The sequence below is a fragment of the Tenrec ecaudatus genome, chromosome X, assembly GCF_050624435.1.
Source record: "Tenrec ecaudatus isolate mTenEca1 chromosome X, mTenEca1.hap1, whole genome shotgun sequence".
In the NCBI taxonomy this organism is placed as follows: Eukaryota; Metazoa; Chordata; class Mammalia; order Afrosoricida; family Tenrecidae; genus Tenrec; species Tenrec ecaudatus.
The window spans coordinates 149,536,637-149,543,733 of NC_134548.1; the positions used below are offsets into that span (position 1 = coordinate 149,536,637).

General features: G+C 43.3%; 1 pseudogene; it reads right to left on the reverse strand.

Moving 5' to 3' along the window:
- Positions 1-725: 725 nt before the first annotated feature.
- LOC142434698 (heat shock protein HSP 90-beta-like) lies at positions 726-3,260 on the reverse strand (annotated as a pseudogene).
- Between the last annotated feature and the right edge of the window lie 3,837 nt (positions 3,261-7,097).

Consider the following 7,097-nt stretch of genomic DNA (forward strand, 5'->3'; position numbering starts at 1 on the left):
GTGTTTTGTTTTTGTCATTGGTTTTGTTGTTGTTGTAGTAGTATATTGTTGCTTGGTTGTGCTCTGTCTTGTTTTGTGCATGTTATTATCTCCACGGGTCTGTCTAAATAAGATAGGCTGGATGAACAATTGGAGGAGAAAACAACGGGACCGATAGTTCCGTGTGAACATGGGAGACGGGGAGGTGAGGGAAAAGTTAGTGGTGTTAATAAACCCAGGGGCAAGGGAACAACAAGCGACCGCATGTCTACTATGTTGCATGCCTTGTTTCTTTCTAAAATTCCTACATGGGATTTGTTCATTAGTTCTCCTTCTGAATTCCCTGTTTAAATTTTGGTCATTATTTTCCCTTCTGAACTCTTCTCCTGAATTTGAGTTCCAAAACTTCTAGACAATGTAGTCTCATGGTAACCCTATAATACAGGGTAGAACTGCCCCCTGTGGGTTTTTGAGACTCTATCGCTATCTATTTTTTTGGTATAAAATAGCATCTTCCTTTTTTGCATACTTTAATTTCAGAATAAAATAAACAAAAATGAAATCTCATATTCACACAACAGTTAACCCCATTGCTAATTAAGGGAGGGACCAGAGCGTGAAAGGAGGAGAGGGGGAAACCACTAGTTATCAACAGGTGGAGCCAGATGGGAGAGGACCAACCGGAGGCTGTTGTCGGAGTCACAGGGAAGCTACACAGAGGGCATGAGGTTCGAGAACAGAATGGCCTAATCTACTTCTTCCATGCACGATATTTCCTCGTCACCTCCTATGGAGGAGATCTCATCAGGAACAGCAGAACTGGGTGCCTCAGCTGTCACCTCATCTTCATCAATGCCTAAGCCAAGCTTGATCATGCAGTAGAAGCGGTTGGAGTGGGTCTGCCAGACCACAAGGGAGAAGCTAGAGGAGAGCAGTGTGGTTTCAAAGAGCACCACTACCAGGGCATTGAATGCTTTGTCATTCTCATCAGCCTATGCCTTCTGCCATAACAGCTCCAGGCTGGGATGGTCCAGGTTGATCTCCAGGCGCTTTGAGGCCATCGTGTAGCCCATTGTGGAGTTGTCCCAAAGGCTTTCATGATCCGCTCCAGGTTGGTCATCCTGTCACAATGGAGCAGGGTGAAAACATAAGTTTATTGGAGATTGTCACCTTCTCAACCTTCTTATCCAAGATTTCTTTAGTGAGTGTGCCGAGGTTCTCGAATTTGGCTTTATACTCCTCCATCTTCTTCTTCCCTTCATTCTCAGGTAGCTCGAGGCCCCCCTTGGTCACCAAGACCAGACTCTTCCCATCAAACTCCATGAACTGCTGAACACCATAATCGTTGATAAGTTCAGTTACATAGACCACCTTGAAGTTCCACTTGCATACTCACACCACCTGCTCTTTGCTCTCACCGGTGATATAATAGATGTCTCAGTCTCCTTCATATGGGAGATGTATTCTGACAGAGAAGTTCATCTTGTCCCTGAACTGGTAGGTGTGATAGTGCAGCAGGTCAGAAAAGCGCCACCGGTTGGTGAAGTCCTTGTGGTTGCCAAGTTTTAGAGAAGACCTCAGAAAATGTCTCATAGTTTTCCTTGTCTTCTGCCAACTCAGAGAACAGCTCAAAGCACTTCTTGACAATGTTTTTGTGGATGACCTTCAAGAACTTGCTCTGCGCATGTACATGGCTACAGATCAGAGCTGGAAAGCCAGGGAACCCAGGACAGATAAACCCCTCAGCACTAATCATGAGAGTAGCGATACCAGGAAGGGAAGGGGAAGGAGGGGGAAATAGGGAGAACTGATCACAAGGATCTATATATAACCCCCTCCCTGGGGGATAGACAACAGAAAAGTGGGTGGAAGAAGACATTGGCCAGTGTGAAACATGAAAAAAAATAATAATTTATAAATTATCAAGGGTTCAGGAGGGAGAGAGGTTGGCAGAGGAAGGGGGAAAATGAGGAGCTGATAACAAGGTCTCAAGTAAAAGTACATCTTTTGAAAATGATGATGGCAACAAATGTACAAATGTGCTTGAGAGAATGGATGGATGTGTGGATTGTGATCAGAGCTCTATGAGTCCCCAATAAAATGATTGTTTAAAAAGGACTTGTTCTGCTGGAACATCTCTCGGGACAAGTCAAGGGGTAGATCTTCAGAGTCGACTACACCACAGAGGAAGTTGACTTCATAATTGACCATTATGAACACTAAGCGGACATAAAGCTGAATGGGTTTTTGGTTTGGCTGGTTTGTTTTGGTTTTTCCTTCTTGTTCTCAAAGTGGTGAGAGGGAGCCCAGCAGGAGAAAAAGGGCAATGCCCTGAACTCCAACTGACTTCCTACACAAAAGTGCTTGACTGTCAAGTAAGACTTGTAGAATTCTCCATCCTCCTCCTGGGTCACATCATCAGGATTCCTGGTCCCAATGGGCTTGGTATAGTTTCGTTCTTCCTGGTCAACGTGTTTCTCCGTAATCTTCTTGGTTTTCTTCTTTTTGTCCTTCCCACTGTCATCCTCATCATCTGAGCCCACGCCTTCAATCTTGGGCTTCTCCTCCTCATCCTTTCCTGCTTCTTTCTCACTTTTCTCTTCTTCTGCCTCATCATCACAGGTGTCCTTCTCCAGATAAAGGGTGATGGGGTTGCCCGTGAACTCTGAGTGCTTCTTCACTACGTCTTTGACTCGCTTCTCCTCTAGCTACTCTGTCTGGTCTTCCTGGACGCACAGAGTTACTTTAGCTCGCCGACCAATGGGCTCACCGTCGTCAGCACAGACAGTGAAGGAGCCCCAGCAGAAGCCTCCCAGGCATACTGCTCACTATCACTGTGATTGATGATCACAACCACTTTCTCTGCCACCAAGTAGGCAGAATAAAAGGCAACATCACATTGCCTGGTCATGGAGATGTCTGCACCAGCCTGTAGAGCCTCCATGAATGCCTTGGTACCAGACTTGGCAATGGTTCAAAAATTGTTGATGAGATCAGCATTGGCCACAGCAATGCCTGTATCCACTTGAGTCCGAGTACATTCCTGGGAGTTGGGAATGATGTCAACGTTCAGCTCTTTATCACTGACCATCTTGGAAGGGTGTGTCAGGCTCTCATAGTGAATCTTGTCCAAGGCGTGAGAAGTATTAAAGACCAACTCACGAAGGAAACTTTCCTTAGTAGACAGTATTGATGATGAAGGACATGAGGTGGACAATCTCTGCCTGAAAGGCAAAGATCTCCCTGCCCCCCACCCCTCCATGGTGCACTTCCTCAGACATCTTGAGGAAGCACTTGAGTACCAGAGAGCAGCCAGTCGGGGACTGTGTACAGCACACTCAAACTTGCTGGCTGTACAGAGGTGGCTCAAAAGAGCTCAAGTAGAAAGCCTCATCGTTCTCCCAAATTAGATCTACTAAATTCAGTTCTTTACTTCGGACAGTATAAGATATGACAAAATAATAATTTATAAATTATTAAGGGTTCATGAGGGAGAGGGAAGTGGGGAGGGAGGAGGGGGGAAATGAAGAGCTGGTGCCAGGGGCTTAAGTGAAGAGCAAATGTTTTAAAAATGTTGAGGGCAATGAATGTACAAATGTGCTTTATACAATTGATGTGTGTATGGATTGCGATAAGAGTTGTTTGAGCCCCTAATAAAATGATTTTTTAAGAGCAAAAAAAAATCATTTCTTTATTCATACTCCTCAGTTCTTCCCAACCCCCTTCTCTGTTGCTCTCTTTTGGTAGCTGGCTATAACGATCTGGGTTGCTTCCAGTTTGGATTGAACAGTGGAGATCTGTTGGGTCTAAAATTGGAGATAAATCTATTGTTGGATCTGCATTTAAAATGGACTTGAAGAGCATCATGTCTGTCTTGACTTAACTCCTCGGCTGTCCTAAGTAAATGTATTAGGTTGCCTGTGGTGTTTGCTCTTCTAAGTAGGGCAAATATAACAAGTGTCTCTTGTGGGGATGCTAAGAATGATTGCTTTAATTTGGTCTGTAGCTTCTGTTTTGAATGGGTTGTTGGCCCTTCTGTCACAGAACATTGTGAGTGAGCCTACCTTCATTGGGCTACTTGTGGCTTTGTCGGTAGCTATCCACTGTCTTGTCTTTAACCAAACCCACTGCCACCCTGTCAACCCTAACTCATAGCAACCCTACATGCGACAGCGTAGAACTGCTCCTTAGGGTTCCCAAGAGTTTAAGTCTTCCCAGGAGCAGACAGTCTGGTGGGTTTGAACTGCCGACCTTGTGGTTAGTAGCCCAATGCTAACCCACGGCACCACCAGATCTCATTTGTGGTTACTACAGTCAGGATATGTTCTTGACCTCTCGGCATTTACTTGGTTTTCCCTACAGCCTTTCATTCTGGATTCCAGCTCATATCCTCACTCCACTGTATTATTTCGACATCAGTGAGGATTACGTTTCTGTCACCTTGTGACCAGAGTTCTAAAAGCCATTGTGTTTCAGTCGAGGTGGCTGTTGGAATTCCTGGCTCATTTTAATACCTTCCTGCCTCGCAAGTGCTCTTTGTTCTGTGAGTCTGATGAGGTTCTCGTCGGTATTGCGTTTCGCAGTGGTATCCATTGCTGTGGAGCATGATCATTAATGATGAGGGTCATGTTGGTTATATAGATGATCATCACTTCCAGAGAGTGTATCATGATATCTTGGAGCAAATGATTTGGGATTCAGGATATGTCTTTTTATCACTGCTCTCCTCACCAGGATTTCCTCTGAATTTTTACCTTCATATTTTTGAGTGCTCCTTTCAGGAGGTCAAGTACTTCTTTCTATTTAGCAGGGTTGCAAATCAGTTCAAACTGGTTCAGTCATGGCTGACAAGGCAAAATCAGAACAGACTTGAATTTTTAAACTTTGAGTGAATCAGAAAAATAACCAGAATGGGAAAAATGACAGATTGGAACCCTGGGATGGGGGAGTAGGAATAGGTGTAGTGAGCCCGCTCAGGAGCCAGGGCTGTGGGGAGTGATATCCATTTAAAGTGGCTTGTGTGGTCCCCACATTTGAGCAGAGGATCCTTATTTTGGACTCTGCAGGTCAACAAAATGAGCTCTCCAACACACTCACTGCTCTTGTTGTCTGATAGGGCGATTACGTTTCCAGCTAGGCGTTGACTTGTAATTTTTCCTGGCTTGTTATTCTGCATCATTCGTATTTTACAGATTCAGGTCCATTTGGGTTTTGATTTGTGGGCCATGACAGAACCAGGGAGAACCCTTGCAATGAAGTGCTCAGATTGACAGCAGAGTTATGGTTTTAAAAACTAAGCTTTAATGGCATTTTAGATGAAAGTTTACATAGTAACTGAGGTTCCCCTTTAACATCTTCTATACTAATTGTTCCATGCTGATGGTTACGGTTTTCAAAATGTGTCAGCATTCTCAGTATTTCCATTCCATTTGTTCTGTTTCTATTGATCTAGCTTCCCTTCCCCTCTTTGCCTTCTCATCTTTGCTTTTTGGGTAAATATTGACTGTTTGATCTCATGGAGTTAATTGTGTCAGGGAACATGTTCCTCACAGGTGATATTGTTTATTTTACAAGCCAACCTATCAATTATTTGGTGTAAAGGTTGAAAGGTACAATAGCTTAAAATCCAACTTTAAAGGTTATATTAGGGTGGTAGTCTAGCAGATTTCTCTAGTCTCTATTGGTCCCATAAGTGATATCATTTTTTTAAACCTTTTATTAGGGACTCATACAACTCTTATCACAATCCATACATGTACATACATCAATTGTATAAAGCACATCTGTACATTCTTTGCCCTAATCATTTTGAAAGCATTTGCTCTCCACTTAAGCCCTTGGCATCAAGTCCTCTTTTTTTCCCCTCCCTCATGAGCCCTTGATAATTTATAAATTGTTACTTTGTCATATCTTGCCCTATCTGGCATCTCCTTTCACCCCTTTTCTGTTGTCCATCCCCCCCAGGGAGGAGGTCACATGTAGATCCTTGTAAACGGTTCCCTCTTTCCAACCCACTCACCCTCTACCCTCCCAGTATCGCCCCTCACACCCCTGGTCCTGAAGGTATCATCCACCCTGGATTCCCTGTGCCTCCAGCTCCTATCTGCACCAGTGTACAAGCTAAATGCTTCCCCCCCCCTTCATGATCCGAATTCTACCTTGCAAGTCTGGATAAAGCAGAGGTTGATATCATTTATTTTAAGTTTATCCCTTACTAAATCACCTGTATCTCTCCTGGAATTGCCATTCAGGAGTACATGGTATTTTTTTACTATTATTTTTGACAATTTTCTCAAGTTTATTCATTTTTGTTAGCAATTTAAAATTAGAAAGTTCAGATTTTTTTCATTCTCGAAGCCTCTCCTTATCAGTTACGGTTCTTTTTGTTTGAATAATATTTTTTGTCCCTTATTCAAAACCAAGAGAAAAATGCATGTGTGTGCACACAAACACACACACACACATATTCACAAGGTATAACCAAACCAAAAGAGAAATATTTAAGTCTGCTTCCATACAGAGTTACAGCTTGGAAACCATAGGGCAGTTCTACCCTGTCCTTATAGGAAAAGTGACAGTCAAAATTAACTCAATGGCCAGACGTTTGGTTTGGGTTATAGCCAAAGAAAAATTGCAAAGTGTGCTTAAGTTGCAAAAATTGCTTAAGAGTGCCTTGGTGGTAGTTGGGCGGGGGCAGTTTATAGTGTGTGTGTGTGTGTGTGTGTGTGTGTGTGTGTGTGTGTGTGTGTGTGTAAAGGGGAGACCCTGTCAAGGAGTTCATGTAGAAAAAGAATGTTTGGAAACTGATTTTGGTAGCAATTGTACAATTCTACTTGACATGATGGAACTATGGAATGATATAATATATGTATTAAATCCCAATCAATTTTTTTAAAGAGTGCCTTGGTGAGTCATATAATTTCCTATTCTCTGGTGGTGCATTAGGTGAGCATTCAGTTGCTACACAGAAGGTTGGTGGTTCAAATTCACCGGCCGCTCACTCCAGAGATATGTAGCAGTCTTCCTCTGTGTAGACTAATATGGCTTGTTAATTAAGTGATTCTACGTATAGCGAACCTGTAGGAGAGAGTAGGCCTGCTCTTGTGGTTTCTGAGTCT